Below are 24,449 nucleotides of genomic sequence, written 5' to 3'. Positions count from 1 at the left end.
CACCTTATCGTTTATGAGTCGTTGGAGCCTAGACGTTTTAACTCATTTAACAATTAAAATACCCCGGCCGCAGCAAACCTGCCGACTAAGCGAATTTTCATTTGTCTGAATTGATTTTCAATTAAAAATTTAAATAGCATTAGGTTTAACGAGTACCTAGGTTTGCTGCTACAAAGAAACTAATAAAGTGTGTATTTAGTAAAAATATTGATAGCTTAGTATAAAATAAATAAATTTGCCAAGTTTGATCAATATATATCCATAAACATGCAAACTACAACATTTGACAATATTCTCCATAAGAATAACATGGAGATTTTAAATTTACAGTTTTTTTTTATTTTCTCCGTAACCAATAACCGAACTAGAATACTTTTATATACTAAATTATTTCTTTTTTTAAGATCTTTAAAAAGGTCAAAGAAGAAATTGGGAAATTTTGTGTTTTGAGGGTCAAAAGTGAGAAAAAACCAATTTTTACCCCATAAAACTCCCTGTAAAGCCCCGTTCCCATGGTCCAATCATGCTGGTTCGCGAACTCATTCAAGTTTATCCCGCTTTACACCTTTAAACCAAATTTCATCAAAATCGGACAAAAATTACTCAAGTTATCGCGTTCACGGACGTATATATATACATATATAAACATTTGAACGAATGGTGTTTTTGGCCTCTGGGGACATCAAAATGAAAAAGTAAATCAGTCCCGGGTATAGGTCTTACCGTGCCTACGGTAATAGCTACTTCCCTATAGGGAAATTCGCTAAAACTTTAAAGAAAATATATAATCTAACACAGTGCATTAGATATTTAAATTACAATCTTTCTTTAGATCACTTTGGTATTTGAGAAAAAAAATTGAGATGGGAAATAACTCTTCAGTTGATATTTGAAATTAACAAAATTCACATTGCTTTTATGGTGGCCAAATCCAAGATGGCCGTTGGCTTCCATGGACTCCCTTGGAAAACAATTTAAATTTACATAGAATTCTAATCTTACAGTGTCCTAGATATTTAAACTATAACCACTGTGGTGTTTAAAAGAATATTTTGGATGGAAAATAACGCTTCAGTAGCTATTTGAAATTTTCCCAAATGGCCGCTAGCCTCCGAGGACTCTCAATCTTTAGGAAAGGTAGGAAGGTAGTAAAACGTGAAATCAGCATGTAAATATGAAAATGAAATAAAATGAAAATACGATTCATCTAACTCGTGTTTTTTTTATAGAGGCGAACATTAGAACCACGTGGTCCTTTCTTGACCACATGGTCCTTTCTTGACCACTTGGTCCTGTCTTAGGTAGTACCTTAGACATTCCCATCCCCTTGTTAAATTTATAGCCAGTTTTTTTACCAGAATCTTCGTAGGTGATGGGCTCCACCGACAGATTGTGCTGATCTACATCACTGATGTCTGTCGATACACAATCTTTTTTACCAATTTAAACCAAAGGAATGACTTATTGTAAGCTATAGCAACTGTTATGACCCATCAACTTGGCCAGCAATAATTTATTTTTGTAAAAAATACAACCGACTTCAAAACGCTCTAAAAAGAATGAAATAATTTCAATAAAGTAAACTTTTGTATTAGGCAAGCTCACGTATTTTAAGTCGGCGCGGCTCTATGATGATTTTTGATACAAAATTGAAAGAGGGTGTCCATATTGCAGGTGACTATCTATATCTAAAGGTGTTAATCTGCATGTCTTTTTCATAGTTATGCGTTAAGTGTTATTTTATTACCGTAATCAGAGATCGGCATTATAGTGGTATTAACGAGTATCTTTAAAAAGATTATAACGCATTTAAATGTTTCTAACTTGGAAAAGTAACGTTTTAATACTAAACTAGCTTTTTTCCCTCTCATAATATCAAACTAAATTATTTTCCTATTCATATAGAACATTTGTGTGTGTTATTTTCATAATGCATTTATTCTGAAGTAAACATAAAATACAAGAAAATATTTCCTTTAATATATAAACAAAACAGTTCAGTATGTTTTTTTATATATTTATGTTATCCAGCTACAAATTTATTGATTTTCAAAATACACACACAATATTTAATTTCAATCATATTTGCAGTTTGAGCCGCGCCGACTTGAAATACGTGAGCTTGCCTAATACAAAAGTTTACTTTAATAAAATTATTTCATTCTTTTTAGAGCGTTTTGAAGTCGGTTGTATTTTTTACAAAAATAAATTATTTTATGATTTTTAGTGACTGTATAATTTTTTATATATTAATTACTTGAGGTTTTTTGATAAGCAAAACTGTTTGAAACAATCAAAAGTTCCACAGAACAATCATTATTTTAAAACTGCTTGAGTCACCTGTTCAGGTTACATAATCAATGGGTATGAAAATAAACATTTTTAGATATTCCTTAAGAAAGAAAGAGTTGTCCATTACATTAGGCCTAATGAAAAACTAATTGTCTTTTCTAGATACATTGAAATGTCAGACATCATCGTTTCCTGCAATCGGTGTACTTCTACATTATAAAAAGAAATACAGTAACGTCTCAAGCCTTTTGGAACAATATATGAAAGTTATTCCTCAGCCACCAGCACTAAAAAATCTCTCAAAAGTGGAAAATTGGTCGTTAACACGTATAGTACCTTTGGAAAATATTATATGAAAGTTTGGTTCAGCTAAAAGTGGTGTAAGTCATGTAGGGGGTTTTGTTTGCTCAAGATATAGCCTAGTCGAAATTGCAAATCATCTTCCTCTAGGACTTTCCGAAGCAGGCATAATAGTATGGATATGTTATAGTAACTGGGTAGAGAATATTAATAAACATTCCACATCTGCAAATGAAATATGTATATGAAAGATTGGTTCAGCTAAAAGTGGTGCAAGCCATGTAGGTGGTTTTGTTTGATCAAGATATAGCCTAGTCGAAATTGCAAATCATCTTCCTCTAGGACTTTCCGAAGCAGGCATAATAGTATTGCTATGATATAGCAAGGCCACAACTGGGTAGAGAATATCAATAAACATTCCACATCTGCAAATGCATGTTTAGTAATTAAAATATTTAACAATTTTACAATTGACGATTATGCATTGTCACACTTCTTAGGTCGTGTAAGGAATAATTGCATTTAATTTATATTTAGACCTGCTTTACGAATGCTTTGGTTTTCACAATACACCTTTATTTTTCAAAATCATACAGCTATTCACTGAAACATATATGTTTTTGTAAGTCAGAATATTCAATAATAAAAACAGAATTACTGTATACACAAATCAAACGTTAAAATACATTTTTTATAGTAACCAAAACAAAATGCATTTTTCTCAATGTAATTCATTTAGGCTCCATGGCAAGAAATAGTTTATTGATCAATATGAAGCAACTGTTTCATGAAGAATTGTCTGTAGCTTCATTTAAATGGTTTCAACTAACAGCTGTAGGAATGTTATTATTATTTATTGCCTTCTCTGCACAAATGTAAACAATCTGCACAAATGTAAACAAAATAAATGTTGAATATTTAAGGTTTTCAGAATTTTTCACTGAAACAAATATTATACTTAAACATAATATATAAGGTACCAAATAGAAACTCTCCTGGTTATTTTGGTGGTGGAACCACACTAACTGGTAAAAGAATCACAGAGAAATTGGTGAACATACATAGAAAAAAAAAAAACATCGCCACAAACAAATTGAGAACCTCCTCCTTTTGTTGGTAGTGGGGAAGTCGGTTAACAAAAAATAAGGTCCAAAATAGAGTTTTACTCACTAGTGCATTCTGTGACTGGCTCACACAACTACGTTCTTTTTTAGCAAAAAAATGGCTACAGCTAGTCTATATAGATGGGACGTCTAAATGGCACAGTAGTACCATTGACTATACACCTCAATAGTAGAGGTGTATAGTCAATGGTGGTACGCTTTCAGCGCCATCGTCAGTCTGGTACGAGATTCTATGCCCTTGATAGTGAATGGTAGGGAGTTCCAAAGGCGGCATGCTGTTACTGATCCATTATAAACTATTGTCTTATGGTTAGGAATTTGGAGAGTTGATTAGCCAGAGTGGGTATTTCTTGCACCCCTCCTATTTAAAAATGTAAAATTGTTCGCGAGAAATGTGTTTTATTAATAATGCGTATTTCTCTAACGTTGGATGGTTAACATATCAAAATCAATTTTATAGGGAATAAGCTCTTATACTACACTCCTACTTCTGTTTACACAAAAACTCCCCCTGAATGGCTGAAGCAATCTGCATAAAATTTGGCACAATCATAGTAAACAACTGTAGGAAAGTTAATCTGACATGGTACAAATCTGATGAAATGGCTTTTCTCTATGTGAATTTAAATTTTTAGAAATTGTACATTGGCTTATAGGTTTGTTGGTCACCATGACATTATTTGCAAGCTAACAATAAAGAGGTAAACAAAAGAATCGTAACATATTATATTAAGGAATAATCTAAACTAGTACATTACAAATAAGAAACAAAAGATAAGAACAATTAGACCAACATTACTGAGCTATAATTCACCGTAGCAATAATTTGCTACGGAATGAATAACCAAATAATTATAGTTGTCGGAATTAGGCTAATGCACCATTGACTTAAAATACTTCAAATAACCTTTCCAAATAGCTAAATATACCATTGACTTTGGATACTGCAAGTAGACATTCCACTTACGTGAAGCAAATGTACCATTGACTTTGAATACTGTAAATAGCCATTCCATTTATGTTAATCAAATACGCCATTGACTTTGGATACTGCAAGTAAATTTGTCATTTATGTAAACCAGATATAGCATTGACTTTGGAAAATTATTGGATTAATGTGCAAGCTCCGCTCAAAATTGCGAGCAGACGACTGAATTGTACACGTAGTATAATTTATGTCTCATGGTAAATCCTACAGCCGGCGCCAATTTATTTTTTCATGTTTAGGTCCCCAGAGGCAAAAACACCATCCGTTCAAGTTCATATTGATATAATTTTGACAAAATCCATTCAGGAAATTCAAATTAGCTTGGTCTGCAGGTTTCTGCAGCGGGGGTATAGGTTACTTTTAATTGCCATTTATGTAATATTTGAATCATAAACTAGGCTTAACGGAGTTACGGAGTTGTGTGTCTTGTTGTTTAGTACTAACATTGTACTAACACGTATGGTCTCGTTAACACCTAGTTTACCAACCACTTTGAGCCAATGATTGGCCTACAGGGGTGTCAATATTGGCGGATGACAATTATTGGACCATCATCATCATCATACCTTTGTACATCAGAGAGATTCATGTCAAAGGCGTATGAACGGTAAACAATGCGTTGGTTCAACAATAACAGCTTTTAGCAGTTTCAAACAATATCCATTTAATGGGGAAATTTGTTTTTAAGTTTTCAAGAAGCTATGGATTGTTACTCACTCAAGTTATTAAAATTTGGTTTTCATACTAAAAGCGTTGGTTATTCACTAAGACTATTCAAGGTGATATTTCATGTTAGAAAAGTATAAAGCAAGGGGGTTGTCTGTTATAAGACCCCTCGCTCCATTTAGCCAACACCTGATCGTCTACGGAAATTAACAATTTAAATGCTAATGCGATTACGTATAAGGTGCGTGGATTGGCGTCATTAAGGATTTTCCTAATTTTTATCACAAAGATCATCGTTGGACTGATAAAAAAATATGTGAGCAACAATGATGATATTATATGTAACATAAAATTTTAATTATTGCTGTAACAAGAAATAGGAATCTCAATCATCATGACAATTTCCCACATGTTTATGTTTATCATAAGGTGTATAATTAGTTCTTAAAACAACACATTGTTGAAAAATGCAATTAAAATTTAAAACCAAATTTAAAATAAATTTTAGTTATCCCTGTTATTAACTACATTTTAGACATGCAGGAAAAGTTCCACAAACAAAAGAATGTATCAAATAAAGTGAAAAGGGATTATTTTTTATGGTACAGTAGAACCTCAATAACAAGACCCTCGATAACGAGTTACCCTTGATAACAAGGGTCATTTTCAAATCCCCTTGAAATTATTTTAAGCCCTAATCACATTCTATTGCAAACCTCGATACGAAGTCAACCTTGATAACAAGTCACCCCTATGAGAGCCTTGTTATAAAGGTTCTAGGGAGTATGTGTAATATATGGTTCTACTGTTAATTTTATGCTAGTCGGTGGCTCAGTCGGTACCTTGTCGTGGGTTCGGATCCTGGTCATTGCCACTACTTTTTATCAGTAAGCTTCACCTTTGTACTGTACCGGCTCACCCCTTACTTTGATTGACACGTTCCACGCCCAGGTGAATAGCATATGTGGACGGGAAAATACAAGGCTAAAAGAGGCCCCCAACCTATTTAAAAAAAAATCTTGCTAAGGAGTTAAAACGTGCCACATTAAATTGAATACATTATAATATGAATGACGGTGATATATGAGTTCAACTGACCACAGACTGTCACAAAAGGTTATGGTTCTTCATGTCGAATCTAGATCAGTTTTATCACAAGGTAGACAAACATTGTCTTTTGGCTTCTGTCAACACTCAAAGTTACCCATTAAACTAGAGACATATATGTCCTCACTTGGACATAAGGCAAGCTCACATTGTCATAAAACCTAATGAGTCTTCATGTCAACTTCAGATCACTAATGGAGGTGGAGGTATGACTTGAATTGGATACATTATTTCTCACCTTATAAATTATAACCATATTTCTATTATGAAAATGAGCCTGAATGTCTTTCTTTGTGTTTTTTGTATACCAATTTCGTTAATGTATTATTTCTGTTGACATACATCTTAAATGGCCTAGTTAAACTGTCGTAATAAACCATGTTTGTTTATTTAATTGAAATGGGTCTTGATTGTGTTTCAAATTATTCATGTATAAAATTAAATTCATTTTTATTTCCCATAAATATTACATCAGAATACATAGTTGTTTTCCATAACTTAACAAAAGTAATCTTTATTACTCCTGAATAAATTATATTTTAATGAAAAAGGATAAAAAAGAAGGAAGAAAAAAAACAATAATAAAAAATCAAAGCAAAAAAGTCTACATTGGCAGGGCCTGTTTATAATTTAAACAGTACAATTTGTGGGAAATACTGATGGAACATAAAAATCGTTATAAAAGTTATTGTATTATGCTTTTTGATGATTAGTATTAACTCACAGTAACGGTACAACATTTGTTTACTATATCTGCTCAATGATTAACATTGCTACGTTTAAATCTCGCCTTTCCAACCGGAACAACTTTATCTTAGGATGCAAAAAGTATTCTTTTCATTTATACCTGAATATCGAACCTACATATACCAGGATATTTCTTCATTGGTTTGTTTATCAGTGTTGTAATCCTTAATTATTTTCTTGTGCTTATTACCTAGTACCATCCTCTATACAGCATGGAAAGAACACATACACAAATAGCGACGAGATGAGAGAATAATTTCCACATTCTTCTCCCCACCCTACTACGTCCACGCTGTATATAACTATCCTCCCCTCCTGTTGCATCACATGTTATTCTCATTCTAAACCCATTACTAAAATAATATTTTACATAAAACCAACCTTATTTTCACACAACGCACATTTAGTATACTATAATCTCTTCTCTTGTCCTTTAAATTAGGTCCATCAATTCAATCTTTGATTAGTTATTATTTATGTTTATTATTAAAAAGGAACACGTTAAAACGTAAATATACTTTTAAGTGCTTGATCAACAGTCTTTCACTGGGTGACAATGTAAAACAGGAGGTTACAAAGTAGTTTTGAATATTTTGGCTAAGAAAAGAAAAGCAAATTATAAAACAAATATCTACTGTAAAAGGTACAGCTATATTTTACGGTTCTTTTATTCGACTTATTTGTTGTACACCAGTACAATATCAATTAAACGAGAGCAGCGCAAACAATCAGTTTGGGGTTTTCGTACTATTTTCAGTGCCGCTCGCATATCTTTCAACATTGTGACGAGATATGTTTAACAATTAACATGCGTTTATAGGGAAAATATTTTTTTATTTGATAACTAAAAAGAGTTATGGATGGGGTTTTTGAAAGCTGCTTGGAATTGCCATGCCTTTGAAGTATATATTTAACCTTTAGAAAATTGCACAAACACCATGACCACAAATAATTAAAAGGCGTATAAATCATTTTTATAACAAAAAAATAATTTAAGTTGTTTTTCTGTATTTGATTTGTCAACAGTTTAACCGTTGGAGTAATGGAACATAAATATCAGCTGTTGTATGTAACTAGTTGGCCAGATAAACTGTTATTTGCCCAACACTCTGATATAGAGACTTTATATCCAATACATTGAGTTGGCCCAGCTGGCCATGCCAACTACAGCTATTGGAGCTCTTATTTAACGTCCGTTTTTTCATTTATCTTTATACAGAGTGTCATTTGTGACTATGTAAAAATGTTCCAGGCTGTGGTAAAAATATCAAGATTAGTTTTTATTTGATTTATTTATTACTAGCAGAGTACCCGTTCTTCGTACGGGGTAGGCGTATAAGTATAAAATGCTTATTGCAGTTATACTCTAACTTTGCGTTTGAAATAGGGGAGGATAATGCTTGAAAGAATTTGGTTCTTTATATTTACTGTATGCTATAGTATTGCAGTTATAGTATAGTATATCCTACTTTGACAGTTCTCATTGTGTATCACAGCTTTTTGATTCAGCTAAAAGGTAAACTTATTAACTGATTAACTGAATCAGCTTACAAAATTATTTAATTCATTTTAAATGTGAATACCCATAAGGTTAACATGGTTAACTCCAGAGCCACTGGGGCGAAGCCGGAAAGGAGTTTTGAGATAACAATATGCCTATATGTTAATCGGGAATGTGAGCTATCATCACTCCAAATTTCAGCCCAATCCGACCAGTATTTTTCGCGTTTACTTGTCACAAACATACATCCAAACTTTTTCATTTATAATATTAGTAGGATTCACTAAGTATGACTAATGCAAAAACTAATCCAAAACCGCTCGACAGATTGTAATGAAACCAGATTGTAATTAAGCTTTATTCAAGGATGTTTTGTGGGAAGTTTGGTGCAGATCCGTCTAAACGGCTCCCTCCAGTGGCTCTGGAGTTTCCCAAGTTAACCTTATGAGATATTTAAATGGAATTAAAGAATCTTTACAGCTGTTTCAACTAAACAATTTGATACTGTGATGTTCAATGGCTTAAAAAAGTTTAAGCTATTGGTAAAGGTTTACCAACAGGATCTAGCACTATTAAAACGGGGTGAAGCCCGTGGGTAAAAGCTAGTAAATATAAATTTCCTTTTGACAATTCTTGGTTTTATAAGTCATGCTTGTTGTGTTTATAGGTAGATAAAAAAGCTAAGCATTTTAGATTTCATAAACGATAAAATAAATATATCCAATTCATCTTATAATCAGTATTAATATATATATATATGTATATATATATATATTCCACCCACTCTTGTTCAGATCTACGAAGTGAATCGAGTAGAAAAACCAGAGAGAAGATTCTATTCACAAAATTGATGAGTTTAATTTCCGAGCTGCATTTTGCCTCTTGATAAGAGACCTGACTACGCTACTTTGCTGAAGAGCTGGTATCATAAGGTTCACACCTATTTTAAGCCTTACGAGTTATATTCCCGATTTGCCATAGGCCTCTGTACAACCTGTTTGTAGCCTATACATTGTTAATCTAATTAAATTTAATTTGTGCAAAAAAGTTTTCAAATATTACTTAATTTTATACAAACATGTTTTACCTTTTATAGTAAAGCGCGAAAAAATAGGGACTAAACAATTGAATTATGACATGCTTCTTTGTTTTAAATACTAGAAAAATGTGTATTCTTGGGCTTTCTCAATTAATCGTTTCAATATTAGTTGGATATTTTTGAAACGAACACGTAAAACTTATTATTTATGTAGGTAAATAACAAACAAAAACAAATTCCAAATATAATTATTAGTTTCCCTAAACAATGATTTCCCTATCGTAGCTAAATATGGCATTACATACAGTATAATGAAAGGAAAACTGTTAGAGAAATATTGGATGAAGTTTTAATGCACAAAAGTTATATTAGATTGAAACTGTAATTTAGTGACTTATCTTAACTTAAGGTATCTCTATACTGAATGTAAACTTAATATTTACATAGAAACCAAATATCTGGTAATAATTTAACAAAAAATGTAAACAGTCTATGAGGAATTACTTCAACATGCCCATGATATTGACAATTACTTTCTTACTATTTTTCATATTAAAATGTTTCAAAATGGAAAAGTAATTTTGAATTGCAATTTTCTATCATAAGGGGAAAATATGATAATAAAATTTGTCAGCTTGAATAATGAAGCTAAATGATGATTTGTTCCAATGTAATGTGTGTTGTCTGCTACAGAAACAATTACAGTCTATGATGTATTTCAACTGTTGAGTCAGCTGTGGAAGATATACAGTAGCTCTAGTCTGCTTGGTATAGTATTATGGTATTATGGCAAACTTTTTTATGTACTGCATCAATGCAGTACATAAAACAAATAAACTTTCAAATAAGTACAGCTTAAATCCTGTAAAAAATTAAAAAGATCTTTGGTTCTTTTATTTTAACATGCTAAATGGCTATGACGTGCTTAAGCAGTCCTCGACATGCAAACATTTCAGAGTTTGTTAGCAACAGGAACTGGAAACAGGTAAGTTTTTACAGTGCATTATTTGCAATTGTTTTAACACTATGTTAACTAAGAATTATTGTTTGATAAAAACAACGCTGTATAATATATTGAATAAAGTTAAAATTAAGGTAGTTTTTAGAATAATATTTTGAAATTTTACATTAACTTGTACTATAATGTTCTAATATTTCATGTTTGTTCTATGTGCATACAAATGTTTAGTAAAAATCAAACCTCAAATCTTTCATCCAGTACATTTGATTTTACTAAACAGTTAAATGTTACAGGGGGTAGGACATCTTTTTACAAAACCAAACATTATTTTTTTGTTAATTTATTATATTTTATGTTTAATTTAATATACACAAAAAATTCAACACTTAAAAAAGAGTTCGAAAACCCTTCCGACTATTTATAATGTCTATCTGAATTCGAACATATAAATTTAAGGCATATTACAGTACCATCAAATTAAAAAGAATTTGAACCAAACAGTAAGTTTATAGTTGCCCCTAAAAAAAATATAAATCAATTGCTACAAAATCAATCAATGGATAGATAAAAATGTAATAGATAGTAACATGTATATGTACACGGTTTGGTAAAACACATTTTATAGTGTTTATAGCTTATAAACACATAAGCCCACATGTATTTAGTGACAATTCCTGTGATCCCTTAGCCAAGAGGTAATGTCCCGAACAGCCGGTGCTACAGCCGGAATATATCAGCATACTCAACAACACGATCTAATACACTGGGACCTTGCGGTTTATATTCAAGACAGTGATTAACCTCAATTACATAAGCACAAACATGGTTTTCTAAGGTGTTGGTTATGAAAATACTTGTAATCAAAATTGCAATCGAAATTTTATAATATAAACCACTGAAAATTCATCCATTATTCGTTATAATTGGAAAATACACTCAATATTATATTTTCATTAAAAAATAAGTCTAGGTGACAAAGACTATTTCCCCGCCACAGCAAACCTGCAGTCTAAGCGAATTTAAATTTGCTTGATTAAATTTTTTTATAAAATATTTCCATAAAAAGACATACGAGTATTTCTTCCCCTCTTAAATACCATTATATCCGACAACTATTTAGGTTAGCTGCTATGGGAAGTTAAAAAAGTACATTTAATCCAAATTTTAATAGTATAACATGAAATAAGTAACTTTGCCAAATTTGATCAACATAATATGTAATATTTTCATAGATATATTAATAAGGCGTTTCTTCGTTTCAAGGGTAAATTTTTCTTATCAAATTTTTCAAAACCTTATCACACCCTGTTCCAATAACCCAATCTTGCTGGGATTAGATTAATTGCATCCTTTTGACATAGAACATCAAATGCAAGATAAAGCAATCAAATCGTAAGTAAACTAAACTTAAATGGGCAACTACTATCAAAGTGCAAGTTGTGTTACTGTTATCTCTTTAAAACATGGTAATGACAAACTTTATAAAAATGTCATAACCATGGTTAAAACATGGTAATGGGATAAACATACCACCAGCTTACTGTCACATTTTAGTATAGATTGAGTCACACATTTGGTTGTAACATCACAGTTACTGTAGTAGCAGTTCAATGCTATCTCAGGTAATCCCCAGCAAGGCGACGTTGTAGGTTGTACCTGATACAATGACATGGTAATCGCTACACCACAGATAAACATACCACCAGCTTACTGTCACAGTTGAGTGTAGATAGAGTCACACATTTTGCTGTAACATCACAGTTACTGCAGTAGAAGTTCCCCGCTATCTCAAGTAATCCCCAGCAAGGCGACGTTGTAGGTTGTACCTGATACAATGACATGGTAATCGCTACATTACAGATAATCATACCCCTAGCTTAATGTTACAGTTAAGTATAGATAGAGTCACACATTTGGTTGTACAGTATCACCACTGTAAGTATAAGTTTATGACTACTTTTTTAAAAACACCATTTGTATCTATCTATCTATATATTAATAGGCAAGCATGTTTCTTTAAACCCTTTTTTCTCAGCTCGTGTGCATCGCAGGGAAAATCTACGCATACTGTTGGAAATATATTTTCCTGTAGATGTGCAGAATCCCTTTATAAATTAAAATAGGCTCAAAAATAAGCACAAAAAATGAATTTGAAAACTTAAACAAAATAACATGGGAGTTATGGGTTGCCATGATGGTGACGAAATAACAACAAAATATAAAAAGAAAATCAAAACAAATTCCTATCACATGTTTTATTTAAAGTATGGGGTTATACATAGTGTAAGAAACGGCCATGTGGAGTGGACCTACTTTGCCTGAATAAATAAAGAATTTTTCATTACATTTGATTTTTTAATTTAATTTAGTTTAGGCATACATATTTTTGGTCGAGTTTTCGACCACTGGACGTCCTCTAGTACTTATTTAATACGCAAGCAGGATTTTTGTGACAATTACTCCTCCAAAACTACTGAACCGATTGACATGTTTTTGGTCTCTTTGGAAAGAGCGTAACGTGAAGTTGTGCAGGAAACTTTCTTTTTAGGGAAATAATTAGAGAGTGAGGCCCTGGGGCCCTTTAAAGTTTCGTATTTCTCTATCCTATACTCTAATACGAGCAATGTTTGCTTGTATGTATGTATGTATGTATGTATGTATGTATGCTTGCTTGCACAAAGATCTCGAAAACGGTTCCGACGATTTTCTTCAAATGTTGTAAATAGTTTAATTCTGGCCTAAAAACGAGTTTACTGCAGTTAGAACAGCCAACAAAAATCTAATTACGTAGAAAAATGAAACTGAAAATCACATTTTTTTAACATTAGTCTTATGGGTTGCTAGGTAACCTTGTTGGCTGAATTAAATAACAAGGAAAAAGTAAACAAAAGACTTGAAGTTGTAGCATGTGTTCATAATAAGCCAACTACCCACAGTATACTAGCAAATTACAAATACAGTACAAAAGGAAAAACACCATTTAGCAAAGATTATACTGAAGATTACTCGATACATTGTCTATGATTGTAGTCAAGGGTAGCAGTGAGAAGTCTGGGATCTGTTTATGACGATTAGATAAGGGTATGGGCAATCCAAAAATGCTATGGGAAGGGAGGGAAACAGGTCAGTGACGTAGGAAGTGGTGAAGGAAGTAGTAAAGGCGAGCTGTCCGGAGTGTGGGAACTGTTTATGACGATTAGATAAAGGTATGGGCAATCCTAAAATGCTATGGGAAGGGAGGGAAACAGGTCCGTGACGTAGGACGTGGTGAAGGAAGTAGTCAAGGCGAGCTGTCCGGAGTGTGGGAACTGTTTATGACGATTAGATTAAGGTTTCTACAATCCTAAAATGCTATGGGAAGGGAGGAAAACAGGTCCGCGACGTAGGAAGTGGTGAAGGAAGTAGTCAAGGCGAGTAGTCCGGAGCGTGGGAACTGTTTATGACGATTAGATAAGGGTATGGGCAATCCTAAAATGCTATGGGAAGGGAGGGAAACAGGTCCGTGACGAAGGAAGTGGTAAAGGAAGTAGTCAAGGTGAGCTGTCTGGAGCGTGGGAACTGTTTATGATGATTGGATTAAGGTATTTGCAATCAAAAAATGCTATGGAAAGGGAGGAAAACAGGTCCGCGACGTAGGAAGTGGTGAAGGAAGTAGTCAAGGCGAGTAGCCGGAGTGTTGGAACTGTTGATGATGATTAGATTAAAGTATTTGCAATCCAAAAATGCTATGGAAAGGGAGGAAAACAGGTCCGCGACGTAGGAAGTGGTGAAGGAAGTAGTCAAGGCGAGTAGTCCGGAGTGTGGGAACTGTTTATGACGATTAGATTAAGGTTTCTACAGTCCTAAAATGCTATGGGAAGGGAGGAAAACGGGCCCGCGACGTAGGAAGTGGTGAAGGATGTAGTCAAAGGCGAGCTGTCCGGAGTGTGGGAACTGTTTATGACGATTAGATTAAGGTATCTATAATCCTAAAATGCTATGGGAAGGGAGGAAAACAGGTCCGCGACGTAGGAAGTGGCGAAGGAAGTAGTCAAGGCGATCTGTCCGTAGTGTGGGAACTGTTTATGACGATTAGATTAAGGTATCTGCAATTCTGAAATGCTATGGGAAGGGAGGGAAACAGGTCAATGACGTAGGAAATGGTATAGGACGTAGTAAAGACGAGCTGTCCGGAGTGTGGGAACTGTTAATAACGATTAGATTAATTTATCTACAATCCTAAAGTGCTATGGAAATGGAGGGAAACAGGTCCATGACGTAGGAAATGGTGTAGGACGTAGTAAAGGCAAGCCGTGTGGAGTTTTGGAATGGATCTATGTGTCTCCAATACAGTACTAAGACTGCTTTCAGAGTGGACTAATGATTTCCCCCGAGCAAAGCTCGGTCCCCAGGTACTAAGATTAACATGGGAAACAAAAATTGTAATGAAACTCCAGCTGTTGTCAGAAATTAAAAGTGAGAAGAAGAACATATGTTGTAAACCGTTAATAAGTTTGCTAATTTAACAGTTTGCTACAAACATTTGATATTCACAAGAAATTGTGATTATATCGATCTGTTATGTACCTACATCATGAGTATTTCCAAAATCTGTCAGTTGAATCTTTTAAAGTCATCAGAAACTATGACTGTTATTCGTTTTAAAACAACGCCTTTAATACTTAGCAATTGCTCGAATTCGAGCAACAGGGACACTAGTTAGAATGATTTTACATTGCTCGTACATTACGTCCTCAAAAATTAAAGAAATAATGATTCGAATTTCTTGTACCTCTTTATTAAAAAATCTGCTTGCTTTATAGGCCATTTATGTATAATTAGTTTTCGATTCAGGTTTATGTAATACTCAACGTGATATAAACCTTGGTCCTAGTGTATTAGATCGTGTTGTTGAGTATGCTGATATATTCCGGCTGTAGCACGGGCTGTTCGGGACATTACCTCTTGATTCTGGATTAACAGGAATCGTCAGTGAATATGCAATATTGCACTATTGCGATCAGGTCGTTGCGTTTTATTTGTGTTTTATTCTTATAACCGGCATTTTATAAAGCGCGTTGTTATAATGTTTAAATTACTATGCAAATTATGATAAAAAGGGTTTCGTACTGTCGACGGAGTTTAATTTAACTCTACAGAAATTGTATTTTATAGCTAATCTAGTACTTAGTGCTTCAAAACGGCCATTACCCGAATTCAGGGATTTCTTTATAGGGAAAACAAAAAAAACGAGTAAATGTATGTTTCATACTAATTAAAATATTAGATGTTTAACTTTTGTACTCTGATGTTAGAGACAATGGTGTAAAACATACAATGTCTTCTTTTGGTCTTTATCTGGTGTTTTAAATATTTTAAAGGAGCTCCTTTACAAACACTCCTTTGCATGACCAAGACGTATGAGGAATCACTTTTGTACTAAAATCGGCACCTTAGAAAGATCATACTGCATAATATTTAATGCAATTTAACATCGTTACATCACCTGAATCATATGATTTGTGACAAGTAATAAAATACCCAAAATAACATTAAACACACTACAATACACTTACAATCATAATTAGAAAATTAATTAGGACATTCGACGTCTGTAACCAACATGTTGAGCCAATCTATGGTCTTTGAAGTGGTCTCCCTCCTTCAGGTAAGGGGAGTTCTAAACCACAGAACCTATAATGATCAACCACAACTGCAGGGACCACTGAGACCATTATTACTGACTATGGATGTGTAATTTATGGGGTGTATTTGCTAGACCCCAAAGCGAAGAATGACTAAAACGCGTTAGTTGTCATAAGTTATTTATTTTTAAATATTTTCATGAAATGCAAAATTTCGAATAATTATGTATTGACGTCAGTTGCAAAAAGTGTTCTTTTATTACGTTCCTTTTCTTTTTATGGATGTTTCTTTTAGAATGTAAAGTATTTGTTTCGTTCAGTTATTATTATAGGTACAACATGATTTATCTCTAAATAAAACTAAATGACTTATAAAAAGAGTTTTAAAATCATATTTTGAACTGAAATTAGTTTATTTTAACCAAATCCGATGGATAGATCAAGGTTGTTTTGAAAAATGCATCCTTAATATTTTTAACTAATGACTACGTGAATCATAGCCTCTATGTCGCACGTGTGATCTGTTAATATGTGTAAGTTTCTGAAGGTGTGAAACTGTCCATGATCACGTTAGGATTTTAATAAATGGTCCTGACTAATGAAAACATCTTGTCTAAGTCAGTAATAAAGCTACACAGGGCACCTCGGTTCATTCTACACGCATCATTCACTCATATTTGGGTTAAAATACGCACATAGGTCTCAAATGAATATTCATATGTGAAATAATATTTTTTTAAAATCTATTTAAAAATCTATTATCACTATAGTGATAACGAAAGAGGATTTAAATTTAATATTTGCCATTAGTGCAGTAGAAATAGGGTTTGAGGTGGAACAAATTGCAACAGAAATTATTCCAGTTAGAAATGGTAGGTAATACACTTATAAAAAACATACTAAAAATATACATTTGTACTGTTACGCAAAATACGGTTTTTTGGTCGCCATTAAAAAAAAGTGTAAAATTTTAAATTATTGTTAAAAAATCTGGTTTGGTATCAAATTATAGAGCATTTCATGCTGGAAAAGAATATAATGGTTGAATTTAAAATATACTGTTTACAGTGATGCACTATGGGCGAAAAAAGGTGCGTTTAAAAACGTGGCATTTGAAAAGTGTTTTATTTATAAGTTATTTTATACTTTTAAAATTTGTTTTTTTTTTTCATTTTTGACCCTTAAAACGTAAAATTTCCCAATTTCTCTCTAGACTTTTTTAAAGAGCTTAAAAAACAAATAGTTTAGTATATCAAAGGGGTTTTGTACGATTATTGGTAACGGGGAAAATTCAAAAAATTGGAAATTCAAAATCCCCATGTTATTCTTATGGAGAATATGGTAAAAAGTTGTAGTTTCCTTGTTTATGGATATATTTTGATAAAACTTTGAAGATTTATTTATTTTATCTAAACAATTAATGTTTGACTAAAAACACACTTAATTGGTTTCCTTGTAGCAACAAACCTTGGTACTCGTTTCGTTAAACCTAATGTTATTTATTTAATAGACTAGCAACAGAGCCCATTGTGGTTATATTAATGCAACGGTCTCTAGTAAAATAATGGTTATGAAATCCATACACCACTTTACTCACTAATATTTGGTACATATTAAGCTCAACGTTAGAACCACACAATTAACATAAGAAACACTCTTTAAACACAAATGCAAATTGTTAACAAGAATATTTAATCAAAGAAAATTTAATTAAATAACAATGTAACAATAAGCTGTTAAATTATCAACTCATTTTTCGTATGGTTAGATTATGCATACTGGTAAATCAATTATTGCCATCTATAAAAATAATTGGTTTTTCTTTTCCGAGTCGGGTTAGCTCTTCTACCAGACAGATTTTCATAATTTTGGCCTTAAGCCGGGTTTACACTATGTAGCTAAACCTGCTACATTGCAGATTTGTGTAAAATCTAGCAGTGCTATATAACATTTGCTAGAAGTAGAAAAAGTAACTTTACAATAATACCCCCGCCGCAGCAAACCTGCCGACTAAGCGAATTTCCATTTGTCTGAATTGATTTTCAGTTAAATATATTTCAATAACATTAGGTTTAACGAGTACCTAGGTTTGCTGCTACAAGGAAACTAATAAAGTGTGTTTTTGAGTAAAATATTGATAGCTTAGTACAAAATAAATAAATTTGCCAAGATTGATCAAAATATATCCATAAACAAGCAAACTACAACATTTGACAATATTCTCCATAAGATTAACATGGGAATTTTAAATTTACAATTTTTTTTATTTTCTCCGTTACTAATGATCGAAAAAAAATACTTTTATATACTAAATTATTTGTTTTTTTAAGCTCTTTAAAAAGGTCTAAAGAGAAATCGGGAAATTTTGTGTTTTGAGGGTCAAAAGTGAGAAAAACCAATTTTTACCCCATAAAACTCCCCGTAAAGCCCCGTTCCCATGGTCCGATCGTGCTGGTTCGCGAACTCATTCAAGTTTATCCCGCTTTACACCTTTAAACCAAATTTCATCAAAATCGGACAAAAATTACTCAAGTTATCGCGTTCACGGACGTATATATATATAAGTCTATATATATATATACATATATAAAAATTTGAACGAATGGTGTTTTTGGCCTCTGGGGACATCAAAATGAAAAAGTAAATCGGTCCCGGGTCTAGGTCTTACTGTGCCACCTACGGTAATAGCTACTTCCCTATAGGGAAATTCGCTAAAAGTGCTATATAACACTGCTATATGTAGCAGATCCTGCTATATATAGCTAAAATTGTGCTATCCATCGGGAGTCGGTAAATATCAAAAGAAATACGTGCTACATCTAACATTGCCATATGTAGCAATGATATACATATATTTTTCGTATAGCATCTGCTATATGTTGCGCTGAACGGTTTTGCTCAGCGATCTTTGTTTACAATGTAAGAACTGGAAACGGAAAGTGGCAGTGCCTAGGATCGGGATCATATTATCGGGGCTATTGATATTATAAACTTAATTGAACTTTTTCGTGGACAACCGGCGTTGTGATCATACGTAAAACGTTTTTGAAGTTACCGTCGCCTTATTTAGCGTTTTAATTATGGATTGTCAGGGTATTCATCATCATTAAGGTCCCGTAATAAATCTGCTACACTGTACTTATTTCTCGAAGCAAGAAGCGGTCAAACCTAAAACTTGCTAAAATCTTCGCTCCTGTCTGTCTCTTTCTCTGACTTCCAAGATTACCACGATAGCTGCCACGAACAATGTCTCTTCAGCGCACATTTCAATACGGAATGCGAATTAGGTTGTGCTACATATAACATATAGCACGAGCACCAGAATCACTAAAATTGTTTGTAAATTTTTCATACAGCAAAAGTTATAAAGCAATGTTATATAGCAAAAGTTATATAACAGATTTTGCTACATAGTGTAAATTCGGCTTTAAACTAAAGCTATAGACGCACCATGGATTTGCTATTAAGCATCAGCACTCATTTTGACGTATATTTTGAGCTATGCACAAACTGCCTCCCTGTACATTACTTACGGGAGTTAAATTTGTTTTTTTTTCGAGTTCGTTTGGCTCTTCTACCGGACCGATTTTCATAATTTTGGTCTCAAAGCTATGCAAGCACATATTTGTCATCATTAATCTATCAAAAGTAGGGGGGGAATAGGGGGGGGGGTAGGGGGTTTCGTAATGTCCCTACGAAAACAATTAAATTGGATTTTTTCAATTTTTACTTCAATTAAAAATGTATTCCAGCAGTTACATTATCCTATATGTTTTATCTAAAAATCTTCAGTGAAATAGGCCTACCAGATTCCATTGGAATTATTGATTATTGAGATCGGACGTACCTAAAGCACACTGCTAAATTATAAACGACCCAAATTGTTTAAAAATGGAGTTATCTATCATCGATTTATAGTTAAAAAGATCTTACTTTCAAACTCAACAGTACCTAAGCTAATTGTCGACGTTGACGGGTTTCACCTAGCAAATCTTAAAAAATCTAACTTTAATAATTATTTGAAAATCTACACGAATTCCTTTCCAATGACCCATTATGTTATAAAATTGATCCAGTAGAACTCTAGATTTAGTTGTACAAAGATTTTTTAAACTGAATTACTATATTTAATTGAAAATCAATTAAGACAAATGGAAATTCGTTTAGTCTGCAGGTTTGCTGCGGCGGGGGTATTTTGTACTACGATCGTATTTCTAAATAGTGCTTATAACCACTATTATAACATTTTTCAGCACTAAATTTCCTATAATTTGATACCCAAAAAGTTATTTTTACGAATATTAAAATTTTGACACTTTTTTTCAAGATGGCGGCCAAAAAACGTATTTTGCGCCACAGTACGGATGTATATTTTTAGTATGTTGATTAGAAGCATACTACCTACCATTCAGAGCAAGAATCATTTGTGTTGCAATTAGTTCCACCTTAAGCTATATTTTCGATTATTTCTACTGCACTACATTGGAACAGAACGATTTTGTCGACCTTACTGTACGATCCCTATTCACGACCTTTGGTAATATTTACTAACCTATTGAGTGTTTTAAACCAGACCTATAGCATGAAATCTTGTGATAAACCAAACGCTGAAGGGGTTTTCATTAAACATATGAAATCATTCTAAATTTGAAGAAAACCACATACTTTTTTGGGTTTATTGGACGTTATTAGTATAGTAATTAACGAGGTGATCAATGATTGAATGGTCCAATCCTTGACATGTGTGTGTTGTGTGCGTGTGTAAGTGTTCAGTACACAGGACAGCGCCGGTTGGTCGCGACACTAACAAACATTGTCTGCCAGCCCAAGATGTTATGTCCATCCCCCTTCGTATTATCACCCCATATTTTAATATTGTTAGTAAACACATTATGCATTCAAGCGGCGTAAGCCTTCAACAGGCGGGCATCCTTTATTCGGGTACTTTTAAGTTTCTAGTGAATTTCCCTATATTTTTTATCTTAGAACTGTACCTATATTTAATGAAAAATAACAAGATAGTTCTTAGAATAGGGAACGTTGCTTGTTATATTATTATGCCATTTTCAACATTACACAGTCACACAGTACAGGTACATAACATCACAGTTATCATGATTCATCATGTGAATCATGTAGTTTCCACAATATCATGGTTTGTCCTGAACAACTTCAATGTTATTTTGTGTGTGCTGGTATAAAAAACTACAAGTAAGTGATTAACGGAAACAACTTTTCATTGGTGGTTTTTTACTCTTGTAACAAGAACGCGATGCAATCGTGGGTTTGAAAGTTGCACGTAAGTGGCAGAACTCATAAAACTGACAAGTTCAGACAGATGTAGGACAGTGAGAACATTGGATAATGTATTTGCACTAGAAAAAAAAACGTTACCCAGAATATAAGACCACCGGTGAAAAACCTAACGTCCCAATCAATGAATTTTAGTTTTTTATAAGCACACACAGTACAACCACAGGTTGCCGGTCCCTTTTAACTTTGCATTTGCCCATCTACATAGGCTATGTACCGGTGTTTGGCAAGGGGGATTCAGCAAAGCAAGGGGTGAGCCGTTTACAGTACAAGGGTGAACGGTACTGATAAAAAGTAGTGGCAGGTACCAGGATTCGAACCCTCAAAATCGCTGCCTTGGACCCGAAGTCAGTGGTGCTATTGACTTAGTCACCGGCTCACCAACTGACATATATATTCAACTAATTACATAAATGTTAAAAGGTTAAATGGATATTTACCTTTTTACAGTTGTACCCTTAACCACACAATAGCATTAATTGAGTGCTTTTAGTTGATTACCACACCCAAACTAGATAAAACATTAAATCCACCGCGAGTGCACTACAACATAGACCATATCGCACTATATTTCACTGTAGGGCCAGCTGCATGGGACGTACACTCCACTTGGAATAATCGGCTCTCCACGCTGAATACCAAGTGTTGTGCTGTGTTGTTGATATCTACCGTGAACAACTGAAAAATTTGTACGTTTATTTTAAGCTGTCATGTAACGGACTACAATTGGTAATGAACGTAGTAAAATACTAAATTGAAATACGTTACTTTTTAAATACGTTACGTTAAATTTGTTGGACAATTTTAAGACATTTTCGTAAACAGTTAAATGACCTTAACCATTTCGAATCCTGAACAAAGCTATTTAGTTTTGTTGCGGTTGTTTCGTATTAATTTGTTGAATTAAATTCGATTACAGTACCTATCACAAGTACTAGTTCTATAATAGTTTAAAATACTTACTTACTGCTTACTGCCATGGCCACTTGTACCCTAGCTGGTACTTGGCCTCGCCAACACGCTGTCGCCAATAGTCTCGGTCCCATGCATCTTCCTCTACAAGCCTCATCCTTTCCAAATCTTTTCGTACTTGACCCCACCACCTGGCTTCGGTCTACCTATTGGTCTTCTTCCCCTCGGATTTCCTCTGAGTGCTATCTTCAGTAGACTCTCCTTCTTTCTCCTTAGGATATGGCCAACCCACCTTAATCTTCTACTCTTAACTTCTCCAATGATATCAGGGTCTTGAAATAATTCTCTTAGCTCCCGGTTGTGGCGGATTCTCCATACTCCATCTTCACATACTGGCCCATATATAGTTCTCAAAACTTTGTTCTCAAAAGTTATTATTTTCTTTTCTGAGTTCTTGCTCAGGATCCAATTTTCCCCTCCATATAAAAGTACAGGTCTTACTATAGTTTTGTAGATTCTAATTTTTGTCTTTCTTGTTAAAAGTTTTGATTTCATTAGTTTACTGCATGCGTACCAACTCTTATTTGCTAAATTTATCCTATTTTGAATTTCCATGTCTTCCGTATTTTTGTCAGATAGTAGAACGCCTAGATAGGTGAAATTATTTACTCTTTGGAATTCATGGTTGTTGACTTGAAAAAACTCTTCATTATTTCCAGCTTCTCCTCTTGTTACTATCATGAATTTGGTTTTTGCATCATTTATTTTTAGCCCTACATACTCAGTTTCATTTATTTGTATCTCCGTTAAAACCCTAAGATCTTCTTTTCTTCCAGCCAGTAGTTTAAAATACATGTCACTAATTACATTACTCTGTCAACTACTAAAACACTCTCTTTACACAGCCAATGTTAATGTGGATACATTCCCTCTGTATGATATGACGTCAGGCAATTCTCATGTGATTACATCAGATCAACTTAGCTCGTATCCTTGAAGGGTTACTGTAAAGGATCAAGGAACGTCACCTCTAACTGTCTGCCTCTGCAGAGTTAATACAACCACTTCTAGTTATTCGGTTAATGAGGGTTCTACCTGAAAAGTTATAAGGAAGAAGAGCTTACGTCTTTAAATTTGAAAATGTAAAATTTATAACTACAAATTATAGTGTGAGTACGATTACAAATTAATCTTCAGTTTACAGTTACATAATGGTAAATGCATATCTCTTTTTGATTCTCTAATTTATTAGTAAAGTATGGTATTAATGTTTTTTAGCGAATTTCCCTATAGGGAAGTAGCTATTACCGTAGGTGGCACGGTAAGACCTAGACCCGGGACCGATTTACTTATTCATTTTGATGTCCCCAGAGGCCAAAAACACTATTCGTTCAAATTTTTATATATGTATATATATATATATAGACATATATATATATATATATATATATATATATATATATATATATATACGTCCGTGAACGCGATAACTTGAGTAATTTTTGTCCGATTTTGATGAAATTTGGTTTAAAGGTGTAAAGCGGGATAAACTTGAATGAGTTCGCGAACCAGCACGATCGGACCATGGGAACGGGGCTTTACGGGGGGTTTTATGGGGTAAAAATTGGTTTTTCTCACTTTTGACCCTCAAAACACAAAATTTCCCAATTTCTCTTTAGGCCTTTTTAAAGAGCTTAAAAAAACAAATAATTTAGTATATAAAAGTATTTTTGTTCAATTATTAGTAACGGAGAAAATTAAAAAAAATTTAAATTTTAAATTCCCATGTTATTCTTATGGAGAATATTGTCAAATGTTGTAGTTTGCTTGTTTATGAATATATTTTGATCAAACTTGGCAAATTTATTTATTTTG

The sequence above is a fragment of the Macrosteles quadrilineatus genome, unplaced genomic scaffold (genome assembly GCF_028750875.1).
Source record: "Macrosteles quadrilineatus isolate MER2022 unplaced genomic scaffold, UCM_ALF_1.0 Scaffold_3__2_contigs__length_128488019, whole genome shotgun sequence".
Lineage (NCBI taxonomy): Eukaryota > Metazoa > Arthropoda > Insecta > Hemiptera > Cicadellidae > Macrosteles > Macrosteles quadrilineatus.
The sequence above is the reverse complement of the archived record's forward strand: the minus strand, read 5'-3'. Positions refer to the sequence as shown.